Below are 21,828 nucleotides of genomic sequence, written 5' to 3' on the forward strand. Positions count from 1 at the left end.
TAAAAAAATTATTAAGATTGTTTCTTTCTGATTCGACTGAAACCGAGTTGGAAGAAGTATGAAATTAAAATTTGTGCAAAGAAAAAGTTTAGTAAAGCGGTAGTTATGCTGTCTTTAAAAAGAGATCTTAAGTGGTATTGCCGAATAAAAAAAAAATCATTTTATAAAAAATCTACTAGAAATCTCTATCGTTGATTATTGGGCCAAATCTTTTTAATATTGTCAATGTGGAAAGTGGCAAGAGAAATAAAGTTTGGCGTATTTTTGTCTTTGGCAGAGTGTATTGCATATAATGCCGTGATTTATGGTAGGCTACATTTGAAATAAGATATGTAGACCAAAACCGACAACAGATAACAAGTTGGTATTCTATATAGTTTTTTAGCTGTGATAATCTTTTTCTTCTTTTTATAAATGATTAATAAGATTGTAATTTATAATAACGAAAGTTTGTGTATCACGAGGAGAAAATATTTATAAACCTTAATAAAAGACAAAACATTTAGGAATGACTTTATGATTCAAAAGATAAATGTTTTTTATATTAATAACCGATTCATTACACACATTTTCTGTTGAATCCCGTTAAATTTCCTCATCGATATAAGCATTTTAGATTGTTATTCGCTAAGCCGATAACATAAAGCGATTTCAAAGTACTCTTAAATATTTTCAGTCGTACCGTACATAAGGTGATTAATAATGAGATTCGTAGATTAAATTCAGAAATCTAACCTTCATCGGATACGATTACGTGACAAACAAACTTCCAGGGTTATCCGGTCTATCGTTCTATTAATTTTTATGAACAAAGGATCCACAAAACAAACATCCCTTTTAAAAATCTCGGACGGTTGGTTATAAAGTACAAAAAGAAATCCAGATCTCTAAATCTACGTTCCAGTATGCTGTATATTTATAAAAATGAATTATCATTTACATACCGCTTAATACATAAAATTTATTTTATTTTCGCTTTGTTAAGCACTTTTGCAGAGATCTCTGCTTTATCAGAACGTATTAACATATCAAATAATATATTAAAAACATATTTAAGAATTAAAATGTAGAGATGTACGTTAACTATCTCATTCGCTGAAATAACAATAACTATTTTGCAAGCTACGGTAAATAATATACATGTAGATAGAGATCTAGACGGGAATGTTTTTCGTTTAGGATGTGGGAAAAGTGCATGGTTGTGTTGCACACATGTTACGTACCGCGTAGGGTATTTATTTAAATATTTTTTTTTTCTCACCTCTTAAATCATTGTCGACGATATTCACTATCGTACCTAAGCTCCTTGCGGTTTAAAATTCATATTCGCAATACTAAATCTTCATCCAGCTATAATTTATGCGTTAAATAAACAGTATCGCATCTCGTACACGGTCGTTAGATCGTGATTTCCTAAACAGCCCCGACTTTGAAAAAAATATACCTCGGCTGAATTCAGTTATTCAATATCGGTTACACCCTTTTATTGTTTCCTTTTTTATTTCGTGAGAAGGTAATAGTCGTATCGCTTAATATCATAAATATTGAACGGTACATAAACGAGGTGATCTTGTTAAATATTACGAGTAAAATTTATTTTCTTTCCGGTAGCCGATGATGAACGGGAAATCTGAAACAGAATAACACAAAATTTATCAAAGCGGACAAGTTACTCGACCTGCGGGTGGCTGAACTAAACTACAATCGCTGTCTAGCGCGGTTGGAAGGGGAAGAAAGTCGACCTTGGTATAGTTAGTTGTTTCAGTGAGTCTGTAGTGATCGGGGGTGTTTGTGTTTATAACGTTTTAGTGCCACAAATATGTTAACGAGAAGTCGGTACCGTTTAGTTTGTATTTTAAAAAGTGTCTATAGTAGTAGTTCAGGATCAGATTTATAAGTGTACCTCGAGTACACTATCTTGAATTCATTTTCGAACATTTAAAGTAACTCGTGATATAAGTGATGTATTTGCTGCGGTTATATTTATGTTCACAGTTAAAATTTCACATAAAGTTATTTAAGTTTTAAATTATAATCGGTTATATGTGTTTGTGCAGCGGTATAGATGAAATATTGTGCTGTTTTTGTTAAAAAATGATGCCTTTTTATTTTCATATTTTACAGCCTTATTTCATATTTTGTGACTTCTTCCGACCACAGTAAATAAGTAAGTTCTAAATTTTGGTATTATTCTATTTATTGTAGCGATATGTGAATAAGGACTCGACTGCTGAATAAATTTCTTTTATTAATATCTAATTGCGTGACAATATTTCATTTGTTTGAACCTGTTACGGTCGCATTTGATTTTTCTACCGTAAAAAATAAATGTTTAACACCGAAGTACAAACATACAAAATAAAATTTAACGTTATATGTTATGCATTCGCTTACAGAAGTTGTATTCACGATTAGCATATTTATTTTTTAAAAAAATAATGAAAAGTTTTAGAAAAAGTTATTAAGAAAATGAACAAGAATTTTTTTATTACTTATAAGAAAACCAGTTTAGTTTGAAATTAAACCGATTATTCTGATAGCCAAAGAGTTGTAATGCTCTGCAGAATCGACAAAAACAAACCTTGACTCGTTTACTTCTGTCGCCAAAGTTTCGCACAGGTAGAGATCAATCAGATTTCTATTTGCTATAAGTGATGAGAAGCACGATGTCACAAATATGGATACGGTATTCCTTAAAACATAAAATTCTATTTCAATCCAGTTAAAATAAAAACGAAACAAGATAAGCAAATTCGATCGTTTGAAAAATGCGCAGGCGAGAAGTAAGTAATCGTATAATCAATAATATCGGTAAAATAAGTAATTTCAGTTGGTTTTTATTTATTCTAACATGATTGAAGTACGATAAAGAGTTTTTTTTTTTTATTTTTGTTTACCCATCGTAACTACCGTTAGGTATTGCTTCAGAAGATGAGATGAATGATCTGTAGCGTGTGTGAAAATGCCATGCCTGACCGAGATTGGAACCCGCGACCTCCGGATGAAAGGCCGAGACGCTACCATTCGCGCCACGGAGGCCGGCCACGATAAAGAGTTTAAAAGTGTGAACATAACCGTAATTATTGTAACTCTTTTATTATATCGACATTGATAATTATGAAAAAATAAAATAATTATTCGGTTAAAAGAAACTTTTCACACACATTTTAAACGTAGAATGGTTAGTTTTTTCCTTGTAAGAAAATAATAAAGGAATTTACTCTATTTATTAAATCTGTAGCAACCAAAATTAAGTAGACAAGTCTAAAAAATTAGAATTTCGGTACCCAAGATTTTATTGTTAAATTGCTCCTGAAAACCACAAATTTCGCGCACAGAAATATTTGTGTAATCTTTTAACACTAGATACTATTTCTAAATAAAAATATTGCCATCTCTCTAACTTAATTATTTTAAAACAGACTGTTCTTGCGGAATGTTACCCAGAAAATCCTCAAAGTTGAACAACAATGCACTTAAGTTGCTTTACCCAGCGCTTATGGATATTTCCGTGGTTAAAGAAGTACGGTTGCTAGGTCGCTATGGTTTCCTTAAATATAGATTGAATGATAGCGAGTGTATTGCATTGTGCGAAGTCATTAAGTCTACTAATGCCGCACATACTGAACTACAAGCAATACATGAACATGTATTAAGAACAGTCAATATTTCTTTATTCGACGGTTTGAATTCTAATCTGTTAATCATGAACATTATAGCAATCCCTTAATAATAACGATTTAATAAAGTAGGCTTACTCCAAAAAAGATGAAAAATTCTATGTACCAGAAGAAAAGTGGGAAGAATTAGATTTATTTATACACTATAGCTATTCTTCATAACAGTAACGCATTAACCGACTTGCGTTTAGTCGGTTATTAAAATTGTAAAACTGTATTCTTTGTTTAACATGTTTTGTTATAAAATGCAAAGTTTTACATTAACAACGGTTGAAAATATATTTGTATATCAAATACGAACACTTGCATATCTGTGAACTGTTATTAAATCTTAAGAGTACCGACACAAATCGAAGTTGTATGCAACAATTTTTTTTTTTTTGTGTAGACTTGCACTCATAAAGACTACTTCTTTGAGACAAGAAGGTTTCAGGTGTTTGTGTGGTGTGTTCTTGTGTATGAACTAGTTGCATTGGCGTGCACGCGCACACACATACACCCAAATACACAGAGGCATACACATCACATTCAGGCCACAAAAAAACTCGCCGAACTGATTGTTGACCCTTCCTATTGCGAGACTTTTTTTCTTCGGTAACCGTCTACTGTCAAACTGCGTGTATTCTTAATTCTACAAAATGAATGTGTTACTGTAATACACAATTAGGTACTTATCGGTTATACGGGACCCATACTGAAATCCAGTTGTTTTTTGGGTTTTACTTGTTCTAGTAAATTTGCATCATTTATCTATTTGGTTATTATTTATAATATGAATTTAAAAATATAAGACAATAATTTTACATAACCTTTTTGACAGGCGACTTGCTGCGAAGTACAAGTAGTTGGACTGTCTGGCCCGAGGCCAGTGTGAGCGATCATAGGCTTATAACCTATGAGATCGTTTACGGAGGCGGTCTATGAGTTTCAGATTCGGGTCGCCATGACCTAAGAGGCCTGTATCGCTGGATCAGCTTAGTCTGATCCAGCGACTTACAGTGCGCAGCTGCCTTACAAGGGTTGGAATGGCGCATGGAGCACAGAGAGGAGGTGAAATTGATGGTTAAACAATTCGGCCGGTCCATCAACACTGGCTGCGATAGGATCCTACGGTGGCCTCGGCCAATAGACCAATGGAGGGACGCTTAGGTAGTGGCCAGTCCGCTGATCGGAGAGTACCTGGAGCCGTCATGACCGCTACTTCCGGGGAGCCGTCTGTTAAACGCAGGCGGAAACCCGGGAAAAAGTAGTGGTTCTGTGACTTATCGTGCTGCGCGCAAGAGTTAGGTCCGCTAGGAGAAGATACGAGCGTCCCAACGGGGATTATCGTTGATGACGTGCGCGCTGAGCGTCTGCGGACCTACCGGCGCGTCCGTAATGAGTATGTTCATGCCATCAAGGAAGCCAGACTCAAGTTATGGCGAAACTCCATGCGCTAGTTGCAGGGCAGCCCCTGGCAGCTCGCAAAATCATGTTATCGGCCAAAGCCATTGTATGTGCTGTCCAGTGTTCGATGCGGGTTTGGTGGTCGTGATCACACTTTAACATCTGCGGCGACTTACCAGGCGTTCCTGGATACTCTGTTTCAAGATACTCCGGAGGGTGAAGCAAAGGTCGGCGTTAGAGCGGGGGCAATGCCTTTCGCTGGTGTATAGGCTGTGAATCCCGTTGATCTAAACCGAGCGGTTTCTCGAATGGCACTGAAAAAGGCACCGGGGATTGACCAACTTGACCCGAATATATTATTCCATCTGCTGCCTGTCGTAAGAGAGCCGCTTGGCAGGTTCTTCTCGGGGTGCCTAAGCTTGGGCTGCTTCCCAACTTGTTGTAAAGTGGCTTTGGAGATGGTGCTCTTAAAACCAGGAAAGGATCCTAGTGAAGTCGGCAGTTATCGACCCACCAGCCTCTGGCCGGTAATCGGCAAGTTGCTTGAAAGGCTGGTTGTCAAACGGCTATGGAAAAGCATTAAGATGAACTGTTTTCTAAATCGAGGTCAGTATGACTTCACGAAAGGGGTTGGCAGCGAGGATTGCATCTAAAATGCTCTTGCCGAGGTGGAAAGCGCCGACTGTAAATATATTTTGGCAGTTTTTATAGACATGAGGCAGCAATTCTTTCCTTGTGTTGGAGTTCTGTCCTCTATGAGTTGGAACGCCACAATGTCCCCATAGCCCTGCAGGCCGTAGTACCTGACTATTTATCTAACCGTACGGCTCTGTTAACGATACGCATCTATCTGTGGAAAAATCCTTCACCAGAGGAAGCCCGCAGGGTTCCGTTCTCGGTCCCCTGCAGTGAAAGCTGGTATATGACGGGTTTTCGAGATTGACATTCCCAGAAGGGGTCACAGTCCAGGCTTTCGCCGATTACTTTCTCCTGTTAGTTCGTGGTAATTCACGACCACAACTGGAAGATCGAGCGCAAGCGGCCTTGTCAACCACGGAGGGGTTGATGGACAATCAAAATTTAAAATTTCTGTGCCCAAGACGAAGTTTATGCTTCTCAAGGGTGCAGATAAATTATCGTACAGTCGAAACCCCCACATTAAGTATAAAGGCTCTGTAATCAGCCGAGTGACCGCTATTAAGTACCTAGTTGTTTTGTTCGATGAGAAGTTGCTGTTTAGCAACTACATTAGGCAAGTAGCGGCGGACGCCGTCTCAGTGATGCAAAAGCTTGAGGATCGCTCGGAAGGATTATGGGTTGTCTGGCCGTCAAATGTATATGGTGTACCGAGGTGTCGTTGAAAACATGACCTCTTACGCGGCGCCCGTTTGGGCGCATAGGTTGGATTTAAATAGAGCACTTCTTCAAAATTTAAGGAGTGCCTAGCGCAGAGCCTTAATTGTATGCATTGTTGTTTTTAAAACAATCTCCTACGAGGCTCCCACCGTATTGGGAAAGACTCTCCTAATCGATTTAGTGGTGAAAGTTTAGGCAGCCATGTGGAGATTGCGAAGAGGCCGGGAGGCCGAGGTATTTGGGATGCGGTTTCGGGCCTGCCCATTACCGGTATGAAACGGTGATCACAATGAACCGGATCTAAAGTTCGTTCAGTTGCCCATCACCTGCCTGCGAAAGAGGATACAGAGCCTCGTGATGGAAGCATGGCAGCTGGAATGGAACACCACGACTAAGGGAAGATCCCTGTACAAGTTTATACGTGATCTGAGGGGATGGTATGCCTCGAGCTTGTTTTTAAGTTCAACGGGTGCCCAGGCGCTCACCAATCACGTTAATTTGAACCAATGTCTGTTTCGGTTCTGCCTGCAGCTGATGAGCTGTGCGTATGCGCGGAGGTCCAGTCAAATGAACACTTGATGTTTGACTGTCCTACTCTTGTGTCGGGGGGGGGGGGGTCAGAAATTGGGCCACCCTGGAACTTAGAAGTCAAGAAAATTTGCCCCTCACAAGCGGCGAGTGAATGTGGCGAGAGCCGCATTGTCGGACCATGTGGGAGTTCCTTGATGCGATTGCTTTGTTCAACCGACATCAGTAGTTTACATAAGGGAAAGATTTCTACCACACTGCTGTGGGAAGCTAACCTACAGATATATGGCTGACCACCAGCCAATTAAGGCTCTAAGCGTTTTACTATGGTGGACAGGTACTTGCTGGCATTCAGCAACCTAGGCGTGGCAGTGAATTACTGTCTAGACGAAATAAATTTCAATTTATGGATGCCATATATATTTTTAGTAGTTGACGGGGTGCGTCTACCCATTTTAGTAAACATGTGATAAGTGAGCGGTTGGGATACGTAGGCCGGTGGTGTATCACATTGCGCTTAGTCAGCTCACGCTGTTAGGTAAGCCGTAGGAGCTATTTAGGACACTGGCCGCTAAACTGTTTCGAGGCTCAGTAGCCGTTTGTGGCACAGACATTCGGTCTTATGCTTTAGGGCAACCGAATGGGGTGGTGGCGGGAGAAATGCCAAGAAAACCAGTCAAAAAATACATAACCTTTGTTCGAAACTCTACACGATAAAACTTGTATACGTATAACTTAGTGTACATAATTTTTATTTTTAACGTTAATCAGATGAGGTTAGCGAGCGAAGGAAGCGTAGGTTATGTTTGATTAGATTATGTTGATTCCGTATAATGACGAATCCGCGCACGTATATCAATATAACCTAACCGAACAGCTTATTTAACGTTTGTTGAATTTCTCTCAAGTTAATAGTTTAATATACTTAAAAGACGGTTGAAAGATGCTAACACTCGTACGTGTATTCCTAAAAAATTTGTCTGCATAATTTCTCTTCTTTCCATAAACTCGAATAAATTCATCACCATTTCTTTGTCTAAGTTGTTCTTGTGCACCCACGACCTACATTCATCGTTGAACACAGTAAAAATTTATCACAAAATGTTGAGTCATAATAGCGTATGACACAGAGATTCAAACTGAATTCCAGGCCGTAGTCTAGAAGATTAATCCGTCATGCGACGGCGGAAGGAGTATATTCACCCTTTAACTTTCAGTTTCTTCCTATTACGCTCCACGCAAACCACCTTCCGCCAGCAGCGAGGCCTTAGGCTGATACGTAGTAAGCCTAAGCCGACCGAATATGGCTTCGATTTTATATTCCCTCATCTGATCACTTTTAGATGTTATGAAAACGGGGGGTGAAATCATTATTGTTAAGCTGTGAAACAGATGTAATTACATTTGAGAAAAATTAAGATTTGTGAATTAACATTTTTTATTTAATGTAATTAAAAAAAAGAAGATTTTTATAAGATATCTGGTTCCGATCAAACGACGATGAGTAGGATTATGATTTTTCAATTTAACCGACAAAAAGGCCAACTGTACGAAAAAATCTGAGATTAAAGAAAGAGCGATGACTAATTTTAAGGTTTAAAAAAAATATATCGATATTTTTACAGGAGTAAAAGGTACGATGTAGCCGATAAGCAGTGTACGTTACAGTGCCTATTCGGTAGTATTAATGGTAATTTTGTTTTAAAGCAACTTAAAATGAAGTTAAAATTAACTAAAATGACATTATTTTGGGGTTATTTCATAAAAAAAAGGGAATAAATTATTTTTAAATGCGAGCTATACCACTGCAATAAAGCTTAAAAACTGTTTCCGACTTCACTTCAACTTCTCAACCTCTCTTCAGCAAAAATAAATAAAACAATTTCAACCGGATAGATTTAAACGGCGATAAGATGGAAAAATTACATTTTAGGAGTAGGGGTTTGTTAGATAACCTTTTCTTATGTTTGAACAAATTTTACACCCAGATTACTACGGTTAAAGAAACATAATTTAAGAAATTCGATTCGGTCAAATGAAAATCTAAAGCGTTAATAAATTGCTTTTTTTAACAACGTTACTTGAATTATATATCTCCAAGCAATATTGTAAGGGTTGAAGGGTGTACCTGGCGTGACACTGCTTCATCGAAATTAAAATCATATAAAAACTTTTAAATTAAAGTCTGTAGATTTAAAAAGTTGAAAGTTCAAAGAATACATGAAAATATAATTTAAGAGTTGTAGAAGCGATGTGAAACTTTTTCAAAAATGTTTAGACGGTATATTTATTATTTTTTTGGAGAACCTAAAAACCGCACTAATAACGTTTTCATTAGATCCAATCCCTTCAAAACGTAATATCTATCGATATCTCCTTCATGCTTCATGCGTGAAGCTATATCGCTTCATGCGATATTTTCAAAATTTAATAGAAAAGCTTCTTAAGGTACGAACAATCCCACCGAATTTCACGATTCCGAGTCGGACAGTTCCTGAAATATAAAGTAGAAAGGAGATCGATAAATAAAATTCTGTAACAATTTTGGTCTTTTGGGGCACGAAGGATCGCGAAAGGTCGAAAAAAATCCTGGGATAATTTTTTTTATCGAAATATTCTATTCTTTATGTTTAGTAAGGTTACGGCCGTTAAAGCGATGCAAATGCGCAGTCGACGGATGAAATTTTATCGGAATCTGTGGCTGTCATATTTTTAAACTACTTGTTTTCTTGAAAAGACTGCGAAAAATAAAATGAAGATCCTGTTATCAGTAGATGAATTCAAGATAAATTATCTTAAATGATATTAAATAAAATATTCCAGGCAGCAGGTGACCGGATGTATCTTCGTTTTTTTTTCCGTCATTATAATAAATAGTTTTTAAAGGGTGACTATTGTTATCGAATAGATAATATGAAAGAAAAGAAATGCAGTTTCGATTAATTTTTCAAATGTAGAACTAATTAGTTAAAGAATAATACGGGCGGAAGCGACCGATTCATGATCTCTTCGATTCTTATGTCGGTTAAGTTGTTAAAATAATATTTTTATTCGATAAAATGTACAGAAATATAAAACTTTAAAAGAAATCCAAAGGATATTTTTAATCAATTAAACTGCGATCGGTGAAGGTTGAGGGTCCTATAAGAAAATTATTAATCCTTCCTTTCTCTAAAAGAGTTTATGAAGTGTAGGGGATATTTTCTCGTGTGCGATGACCTGTCGTCAAGTGATTATTGTAAATCGCTGAATTTATAAAACCGTACAGTTATGTACCGTGTTGTAGCAAGATCGTGTGACTTCACCCCTAAATAAGCCTGTTTGTAAAAAAAAAATCGGTCGCGTTGAAAAATAAATAAATAGATATGAAAATTTAATTTAACTTTATCCTGCCGAGTATCAGTAATAGACGTAATTAAAAAGAAAAGTAGTAATTACAGCTGTACTTTTAATATCAGAGGTAATAACCTTGATTCTTTTCGACGAGTTCATTTCGATTCCGATGATAAAATATTATCAGAGCGGAATAAATGCGTTCCACATAAATGCGTTCCACGTCTTTTAATAGACTGTTAAAATTCTGATATAATCGTAAGAGGCGAATTAGAAGATAACAGTGATAACCATGTTAGATTTGACAGCGGCTTAGCCGGAAATGTATTCGAATCCGTCGTATCTTAAATCATTCGGTTAAATTGTACCGATAAATCTGACTTTATCTGAGTAAAATGTTAAAAAAAAGCGAACGTAGTTATAATTGAAAGAAACGGTGCTAATAATTCGCTATTTATCGTTGTTCGTCCAGACTTTACATGTTCGATGAATTTCAAAACGCTTTGACAAAAATGTGCCGAAAGAAGAAACGTTAGAGAAACCCAAGGATGTCGAGTCGCGCTGCTAATCCGATTAATAACCGATTGATTATTCTTCCGATAATTATAATTTTGTCGTTGTTAAGTGAATAAATAAATATATATAAAAAAATGAATGTATTTTAATCGATGAGATTTTTTTCCGAAGAAGAAACTTCAGAAAAAACTTCTACGGATCGCGACCCGTATTTACTAAGTAGTTAGTCGTTTCGACGGGTCACCGAGACGGTCATTATTAATATCATTACGTTAATTACGTAACTGGTATAAGTGTATACGAACTAGGGCGGTGAAGTTTTAAAATTCATACGTTTTCTATGTTACCGATTTGTCGGCTGTTACGTACTGTCTATAAGATACCGGTTATTTTCTTGCCAGCTCGCAAATCTGATACTATATTATGTTTCAGATCGACGTCAGAAAAATTATACGGACGGCTTTTTATGTTTTTTATTTCGTTTTTTTGTAACAAACAATAAGTAACAAAAGTTTATATCGATTAACGTTCGATTTTGCACCCGATTAATTGTCGCGTGACTACGAACAGGGTAACCTGGACGTCGGTAACGTAACGAGGATCTCAAAAGATGTAGATTTATCTATTTTGGCACGACTTGTCGAACTGGAAGAACAAATAGGAGAGTATTTTGCCCTCTTTATTGTGTTAATTTGAAGTTAACTTTGTGTTAAAAGACACTTGTGATCGTAAGTCGACGTTATTTTTCGACTCCAAAGAATTATATTTAATAGTATTAATGCTTCTTAAAAATTATCGGTGGATAAACGATTTAAAAATAGTAAATGAGAACGATGGATAAAATTACAATTAAAAAATAGGCTGTTTAGGTAACGATTGAGTTGAGGGCTAGGATTAGAGGCTAGAGTTCGAAGGATAATGTCGGAATAGATCTTAAGGGAAGCGTATACTAGATTAAAAACGGGATTAAAACGCCTTAGAATAGATTACCGTCTGAACTTATCGTAATGAATCGATCCGATCGCCTGACGAGTTCGATATGTACTCGTATTTATTCATTATTTTCTATTCTGCGCTTGTTCGTCAGCGTATTCACTGCATCCTACATTGTCAGTTAATTGCTTCGTTTGTGTATTTTGAGGTTTGTCTTCCTCTTCACTTTCAATTTTTTACACCGACTACCATTTCTAGAAAATTAACCCCAGGCGGTTAATGTATGACCTATCTTCTAGCGGAATTTTTCTTCCGCTAGAAGAAAAGTAGGTATGCTTTTTTACCGTTCGGTATTACACTACTCTATACGAACCGACATAAACGAAAGGGACTGTATTTTATTACGCCCGTCGGTATGAAAGAGCAGTCGTCCGTTCATGTTCATTCAGTGCGGATTGACGTTTAGTATAGGCTATTTTTAACATAATCACGATTAATTTTAAACATTTTTTCATAACAGTTCGGAAATTTTACGCTTTAGAACTGTCCGTGTTTCTCTGCCGTAAATTCTATACTCTATACAAATATTTAAGACTCGATTTTTTAATTCCAAATCTATTTCTGCTACCGGAAAATTTCTTTACCGCATGAAAGCTCTCCCTGCTTTTGCAAAACCGATTCGGATGCCTTCCGACCTTTATCCCCGACTCTATTTGATTTCACTTCCCAGATAGATCGTTTTTACTTCAAATGTTTTACTATTTTAAATATTTACGATAATTCATTTCTTTTACATTATATGACTTTTGTTTTAGACTTATTTGTTTCAGTTGAAAGTCTCTTCTTATCGGGCTTTTAACGAAAATTTTAATTTAACGAAAAATTCATAAAGAAGAGAAGTAGCGGAACAATTAAGGTACGTTATAGGCACAATATGTATGTATATATTTTTTTAATAATGGAAATATTAATATACTCTTTATAAATCGTATTAAATATTAACGCCAATATGTTTTTACCGAATCGAAAACAACTATTATGTCGATACTTTAATTGAGTTAGGTCAGTGATATTTTGGCTAACTTAATGTAATACTGTAATTTAATACTGAGATAACCTTCGTTGTTAAAATCTTATTAATTCGGGGAAATATTTTTATCTTTTACGGCTTCTGGTGTTATGTGTGACAAGATTAATGAATTTATATACGTAAACATCGAGACTTCTTTGCCTTTCCTTTTTTACGGTCGTTTAAAAGTATATTTTTTATAGTCACGTAAAGACACTGTGTGTCATCTTGAAGTGTACACAATTTTAGTCGATCTTTATTTAAAATATTTTATACGATTTATAATTTATAAAAAAAAAAAAATTGTGTTTTTAAAAATACGAGTACAGAGGCCTGATTGCAGTTAACGCTGCACAATACTATGGTGAAATTTAAATAATGTATTCTATAAAAAATTGAATTGTAGGATACGATCGTATTTTCAAAATATCTGAACGCTGTTTACACATATTAATATACGGAGAATACTTAAATAGATAAAAATTATCTGTTATAGAGTGTAACTGCACTTCATTATATTTATAAAATGTTTTAAGAAATATCTTAATAGTCGACTTTAAAAATATAATACGCGCGCGCGCACACACACTCAGAAAGAGAGAGAGAGAGAGAGAGCGTGAGTGACGCATAAAAAGTATTGTATTTTATCGGAACAAATTATAAATAACAGGTGAAATCCTAACTATCGTCTATTTTAAATATTTCATTATTAACCCTCGAAACAACAGAAATGTGAGAGAGAAAATTTTAAAAGAAATTCAAAAAGCCTCGTCTGAAGTTATACATCGTCTTGAAATATTAAAACAGCGATCGAGCTCTTCTATCAGTGTCCGTTTCGTTATTTTTTTATAAGTATTTGTTTATTGATGGATCGGTAAACGAATTTTTTTAATTTTATACATTCCAACCGGATTAAATGACTTCATGAGGGTCGTTCCCTCGTTTTTATTAGATTACGTAATATTTAGCTCGTTTATTCATATTTTTAAAGTCATTAAACTGTTACAACATTAACTGTTGGTTTTTATAGTAATTTTAAACGCCCTAGCGCCATAATTAATGTTTCGTATATCCGAGAATATGTATCGGAAACGATTAAGCCGATTAATAATGCCAACATCTTGGTCACGAGTCGAGTCTTTTGTGCGTACAACAGATAGGAAGCTGACTCCCCAGACAGTCCATCGAACTGTCAAACACACTGAGGATGCAGTGACAGAATCGAGTTCTCGCTATCATAAAACCGATCCGATCAGGACATAGTAAAAACACTACAAAAAACTCTTCGGGAAGAAAAGAATCGAAGTAAGGAAAAAGTGGTGATAAACGGACGATCTACCCTAATAGGAGGACTGCGAAAGGAAACAAAAAATCATCCGCTAAACGGCAGCTTTTCGTATAAATGTTTCTAACAATATTATTATCCGCTCTTTACTATGAAATGAATAGGGGAAACAAGATACTGGCTAAAACTGAACTTGTTAGGCGTTTAACAAGTTAAACAACTAAAACTAAAATCAGTATTTAGTCGGTCATCTTTTTTAATTCACATGGCCAAAATTCTAGGACAGTTTTATTTCCTGGTGAATCTTCTGTTACCAAAGCTGTAGAAACAATCTGGTCCAGTTCCTCAGAAAGAAAACTTCAAAAATTGTAAAAAATGAAGTCGTAGTAATAAAATATTAATAAAGTCGTAACTCCTTCTTTTTGTTCAATCGACAAAAAAATTTGTTGTACTGAATAATCATGTGTAAATATTCGTAAATTCACCTACAAATTTATAGATTTATGTGTTTTTAATGTACGCATTCTTATAATTGTGATCGTGTAGACTTCTTGCTCTGCTCCCAAATCAAAAGGTCAGAGTGCAAGTTAGAAACGTTTTGTCAGCGCCCCAAATACAAGAAAAAATGCACCCTCGGGGCTGTCACCCTTTTTTCCTAAATAAAAGGTTAGCCCCTTAACGGGATGAGTTCGGTCAATCTATCTCAAACCGCATTAAGCGTTTGTATAAAAATAAAACACCTTTATATAATGGTAATATCCAGTGTATACTAACAAAGGGTTTTATATGACGACAAATTGTATCTTATTAATATGTTGAAATGAACGTGTTTGGATGAAGTTGTTTCGCCCGACTGTAAATTGTTCATACGTGCGGTTCTATAGTGTTTTCAATGCTTTATCTTTTGTTTTACGGTATTTAGAAATTATACTTAAGAAAGTAGGGTCCGTTTTTCTGTACTGTACTCGAGTCGCTGTTAATTATCGATGCTCTGAATTAAACTTCACGTATAACCAGATCGATTTTTCTTTAAAAGGGTTATTTTTTATAAATTAATTTTATTTGTTGCCATTTTATTCTGTAATTTTGATCGTCTTAGTTCTTATATGATGATATTTGTATATTTAAAAAAACGTATTATTAGTTCCTTGACCGTTAGATAATAATTTTTGCCGAATTATTAAGTCTATTTGTATTGTGTAACGGCGATCATGAGACTCGGTTCGACCCTACAAGTACCCCAACCGGTCGGGCTTATAGTATTGTTCTCAGACAGATAGAGTCTTCGTCCGGGTTTAACAGCAGCGAGTGCCCGATGAGAATCTAGAGCGGTTCTGCAGAACGAAGAATATTAGGTCGGCGATAAGGAAACTGATTATACGATGAGTAGAAAAGCTCCCGAAGGACACTACGACACGATTCGATCGAATTCATCCGTGTGTTATCTTCGAGGTCGTCTCCAAGATGTAGCCCCCTATCTTGTGGAATATTTCTTATCGTTTACAGTTTTATCGAGCTCTTCACGTACATTCTTTGGTTTGTTTCTTCGCTTATTCTCGCTATTCCCGTGTAATATTCTGTTCTGCGCCTTACAATGCGTCGTTTTGACGTGAAGAAAAGCCACAGACTAGATTCTTCTTCTTCCGCGTCTCGTCCCTCCCCATTTCTTGTAGTATGTACTTTAAGAAAATCCTTCCTTTGTGTGCCCCTTTACTAGTTCTTTTTCTCGATCATAATGGTATGAATCGAACTTCGTTTCTCCACGACCTTTCTTTAAAACGTTTTAGCTCTTCCGATCGCTCGATCTTCAGCGTCTTCTTCCGGATTTATATTTTGGTTCCCCTACTTTTTTCCTATCACCCTTTTTTAAGTCTTAACCGTGTAATCGAACCACTCAAAACTAGTACTTTGCCATTCATTTTGTACGGTTTATTTTGAAGGTATTTTTAACGATATTTCCTATTATGTAATATCTTCATTGTATCCACGTCTCGATTTTAACTTTACTTTCGACCTGCAGTCCCAGTTACGCGTTCCAATACTTAGTATTTATATCTGGACCGATCCTCTAAGAATTGGAGTCAAATTTTGAGGAACTCTATTTGTTATCTTTTTTTCAACGCGTTTACATCTTTAATTTTTTTCTTCTGGTGCAGAAGGTAAAGTGGTTTTTTCCAGCCCTTTTCGTATAAATTTATATAATAAATATAATAATAATATTTTCATATAATAAATTCATGTCACCTCTGAATTTCAAACGTTGTTTTACCGAATTTCAAATATATTATAGTATTTTAATTCCGGTAACGAACGTTTTGATGAAAAAACTTTGGGATGGATAAACCGATCACCAAGAAAATGATACCCGGATCGTTTTAGACTCGAACCGTCGGTGACTTGAAAGTAGTAGTAAAAAATTAAACGGACAAAAACCCTATCGCTCCTTTTTTCTTTGTTAAAAAGTTGTCGAAGTGCTACACTAAGTGATCTCACAAGACCGGCAGCCATCACAGTTCTACTTTTTGAAGAAGATTTGCGACAAATTTATTTAACTTAATTGTCAAGATTTTTTGTATCATGTTTTAAAGATCTTTTTATCTTTTAAAATATTTTTTTTCTTTTCCATCCGTTGTAGGAAATAACAAAGAAAGTAGGCCATTCGTTATCCATCAGATAACGATGACCTTTCCACATCTTACTATCAATTGACGTTTTGAGATAGATGATCGATGTAATTTTTTTGTAGCCAGCGCAATCTATGTGCTACATATATAATTAAAACTCCATCCGCAAAAAGTCGAATTTTATTTTAATTTTTACTTTTCCGTTTCGTACAAAATTAAAGCGAAAGGGTTTCTGCTTCAACGGATTTGTTTATTCCAAATTTTGCTCTTTTTTTTGTTAGTGTGTGTTCTGTTTTTAAGGGATTACGTGTCTGCGAATAGCCATATTTAACGAATGTCGAATAATAAACGTATTTTAACCGAACTAACGATTTACACGATCGAAATCTCAGTTATATCTGCTATAAGTTGACTGGAAATATTTACTTGTGACCTCCCTTTTATTGACGAAAAGTATTTTTGTTATTTACTCCCTGACTTTTACAAAAATATTTTTTGAAATTCCAAACAAGGTTTCGTTCTCTCGTCTGAGACAGTTTTTTTTTATTTACACACTACGGATAAATTTATTAGATTAAAGCAAATAAAATTTTAAACGAATTTCGTTGTTCAATAATTTTTTGAATCACCGAGAGTTCCCGTCAGAATAATAAATAAGATCTGGTATCCGGAGGAACGCCAGGCTCGTTATGTTGTTATTTTTACTCAGGATCAGAGTTCGTGCTAATTTTACGAGTGGTTTAATAAGTTTTTTTTTTTTTTTAATTTTCTTCATTATATGAAAATTAGTAAATAAGTAAAGTCCTCGTGGTATTTACAATTTATTACTCATTATTACTAGAGAAAATGTATGTTAATATATGCAAATATTATGAAAATTAAGTGATATCATTACCAGATTTTTAAAATAAATTAAATTTTCTCCGTTAATTATATTTTTTATTTTAGAAGTTCATAATAGTAGGTATCTTTGAGGTAGTATATATATATTTATGATGATTTTATGTAATTTTTATATTTGTGTGTGTGTGTATGTGTGTGTGTGTGCGCGCGCGCGCGCGCACTCGAGTATAAAAATCACCCAGCTGTTTAATTTATTGGAATAACTATATAATTAAGGTTACCCACTAATGTTGTGTGGTTATGGATCATAAACTTCGGTGACCCTTGATTCCTGAATTCATATCGGTCTAAATCAATCCAGTTGGTTAATTTTATTCTGTATGACCGACCGTAAGGGTGTTTTGACTACTACTCTTCTATTATTATTTATACCTAGTAAGGTAAGGGTTAATAATAATAATAATAGTTACGTAACAACTATTACTATTAACTTTGCCTGTCCTTAGATCTCGCCGTACGATACATGAGCCCACCACGCCTATTATGTCAAGTCTTTTTGATATTCAAATCCTTTCTTACAAAAGAAGGAATATATATACGAGTATATGCTCTTATATAATAATAATTATATATATAATTATCTGACTAATAATACAATATATATTATAATTGAATTTATATATAATTTATTAGTTAAGGTGTTTTTTTGACTAAACTTTCCAAAAACTCGTGAGACGCCCTTTTCTTTTTTTTAAAGGGAATCGATTTTTTGTTCACCTATTTACGTTTTACTTTCGCCCGAACCGGTTCGATCGCATCGAAATTCAGGTGTTAGGTTGGTAGCTGTAAACGATAATATATTCGTACTCGTTATAATTTCGTCAGCGTCAAATTTTGAAAATTTGAAAATTAGTGACCGCTTATAAAAGCCGTAAATTTTTTTCTTGCGGAATCCCAAACCGACTTACGTTCGTCCAGCAATAGCGTTACGTTGGTTGTAGTTATCACAAGTCACTTTTTCTTTTTTACAGAACTGTATTTAATGCTAACCGTTATCGCTCACGCACATACATACACACACCGCAAAGTAAAGGAATATAATACGAATAAAGATATTACCTGATGGCGATCACTACCGGTACTACGCTGCAGTAATGACGAATGAATAATGTTTAATCTACGATAACCGGACAGAATTAAGACAATAAAATTATTCTTTATTGAAATAAAGTAAGTAAGATAGTTGATGTCGCGAGGATATGAATTATCTGTATTTTATCCCTATAAGATTTACATATCGAAGTGTAGGAAGAATACGTGAAATAAAATAAAATCATGAATTCACAAGCGACTAAATCTATAAACGACGTAAAACAGTAATAAATATTCGTCATTATATTTATAAAAAGCTGACAATAAAGTTGTAATACTTTCTCGGCACTGATTATTTATTCTTATATAATGAAAATATAATAATTATGCATGGAAAAGGTTACCTAAGATTTCTTTTTTGGGATGGAGGTAATTTATGAAGTATCATTGTAAAATTATCATTATACGTTTAAATAAAGCAGAAAAAGGTTAAAATATTCAAAAAATCGATATTTTTTTCCTGTTCTCCCACCTCCAAAATCACCTTCCCAGATTTTTTTTTTATTTTCTACGTTTACTATCTTAAATGGACGAAACTAAATTGCACTGAAAAATAAGCAACCGATAAAAAGTTACCTTTTTGGTGATGGAGGGTGAATTATGATGAAATTTTATCGCAGCATTATGATTAAAAGTGTTTAAAGAATTCAAAAAATTCGATATTTTTAAACTTTCATCGGCTCCCCTTCAACCAATATTGCCTCCAAATTATTTTTAGGGGTCATTTACACTATTACTATGCCTAGGAAGACGTAAACAAAATTCGGCTAAAAAATAAATGCAATAAGTAAAAAGATAGATTTTTTCAGGGAAAGGATGGAATTTTGGGGCAAAATTATTTTTAAAATAGTAAGATAAGCACGCAGGCATGTACTGACCTTAATATAAAGTGGGGTTATGTTTGCAAAATTTTGAGAAAATTGACCATCAAAGAAACAATTTACCCCACCTTCGGGAGTTATTAACCGCAAAATGTTACCACCAATTCGCCCCATATATACGGGTCTCTGAACAAAATTTCATGAAAATCGGGGTTTCAGGTCAAAAGTTATTAAACTTCAAACACGCCAACATACATACATTCTTATCTACGTACTAAAATTACTCCCCCACTTTTTTTATTTTTTGAGGTCCCTGGGTTATGAAACGTCGATAATTTCAAAACACTCATACTCCTTATTTTGATTACAATACTTTCCTTCTTGCAGCATAGTTCTAGAGCTCGAATGCTAGGAAAATAATAACGACCTCTGTAATTAAATGTAGAAAAAATGACTATACCAGGAGACTACGGAACAAACGTCCGCCAATACTACTCGTACAACATACTGGCGAGGTATATCGTTCGATCCCGTGTCAGTAAAACAGCGCAGACATTTCAAGGATAATAATAATAATAATAATAAAATGAATTTTTAAGACAAAATTATCTGGGATAGATCGCGTTAAGACATTTAAAATTGTTTTACCGACCAGAAGAGAGCGTCATTGTTTAGTCGCGCTGTATTGTCTCCCGGTACGCGCCGTAATTATCGTTAGCGAGAAATAATCGATAACGTGTTCTAATAATGAACTATTAAAAACAAAAGAAAAAGTATCGTGCTGGGAGGGGGATCGAAATAATAACTGTTTTTAATTCCATTAATTTTAAAATTATTTGTAATATCTACAATTACCCGAGCATTATTATGATTCGATCCGTCTCGAACGGAGCTAAGAGAGTGCTTCAAACGGGAGGAGGGTTGTCGAAGGCGTACAGACTGGCACACTGCGATGGAAGAAGCGGTGAGGAAGCAGTTCTGCGACTAAAGATCGACGCATGCGTAGACTTCTTTTTTATAAAATAGTAATATATATTATTATTAAAGTAGGTTTTTCCCGTTGATTTTTCCACGGGGGAGGAACTAATAGTAAGACTATAATGAAATTGCAACCCGGTTTGCAAAATCCGGGTCATATTTAATGAAAAATCCTGTAGAAAAAAGCTTACGATAAAGTCTGTAATTATTATTACTTTCGACGAATTTTTTTTTTTTTTATTTATTTATTTATTTTCTTGATTTTATCAAAAATACTACTTTAAGAAGTTTTATCTGTTAAATCAGTAAAACGATGACCACAAACTCAGTCTTGCGTCTTAAGTGTTCTTGATAACAAATTGTAGTTAAAAAGTCAACAAATGATAGGATGTTTTTCTTTTAAATGAATTTTTAAAACGGTTTAAGAGTTTACCTCTGTGATAGAACTTAAACATTTATAATTATATTGAAGATGATTAATTTTATGAAAAAAATAATAATTCACCGTTATTACTGTATTTCCTCTGGGATTTGCGTAGGCTTTTTTGGAAATACGTTTAAAAAATACTAAGGAGTAAAATTTTCATAAATTCGATCTCCTTCGAGAAATATTAGCACCTCATTTTTTAAAATTTATTTGACTCTTTCCCCTTAATAAACAAGGTACCTCCCAAGTTTTATGATCGTTGGTCAAACTACTACCGAAAAATAAAAATAATTATGTACGTACAGAAGCTTTTAACTTCATTTTTTTATGTAGGAGACCTCAAACCCTAAAAATACAAAAATCTGGAAGATATAATGTTTTACCGATCATAGTATTGCCACTGTCTTATATCCAATAACAGCCGGACCGATTTAAATAGATACAAATAAATATTTCCCAAATCCACCTGTTCGGGGAAAGATTTTATTTTTAAGAGATTTCGCAAAAATTGGAATTTATCGATTCAATTTCTATCTGCTTGTATCTTTTTCCGTTCACAATTTGAAAACCGTAAACTAACAATTCTACAGTATCTAAAAGTGTATCCATCCGGAAAAATTGAATGCTATTAAATTTCGAATAAAAGTATTAGGTGCGCATGTGATGATTCACTTGATTTAGATTAAATTTCGAACGTTACCGAACGTTGCAACAGTCTGTAGAGTATTACAATACGATTCAATCTTATACGGTAGATATCAGTAATATCGGTAATTGTAGATATTACTGTATTTACGTCTAAGTAAATACGTAGGTAATTTAGACGTGTGTTATTTATTATTACATATATATGGAATAAAATTTCCCGGCATTATTTTCTAAAATAAAATAAAACTA

General features: G+C 34.7%; 1 long non-coding RNA gene across 1 annotated transcript in view; it reads left to right on the forward strand.

The window, feature by feature from the left end:
- LOC142322833 (uncharacterized) overlaps positions 1-21,828 on the forward strand; it is a 301,594-nt gene that overhangs the window by 202,901 nt on the left and 76,865 nt on the right. The gene's annotated exons all lie outside the window — the stretch shown is intronic.

Source organism: Lycorma delicatula, chromosome 4 (genome assembly GCF_047948215.1).
Source record: "Lycorma delicatula isolate Av1 chromosome 4, ASM4794821v1, whole genome shotgun sequence".
Taxonomy (NCBI): domain Eukaryota; kingdom Metazoa; phylum Arthropoda; class Insecta; order Hemiptera; family Fulgoridae; genus Lycorma; species Lycorma delicatula.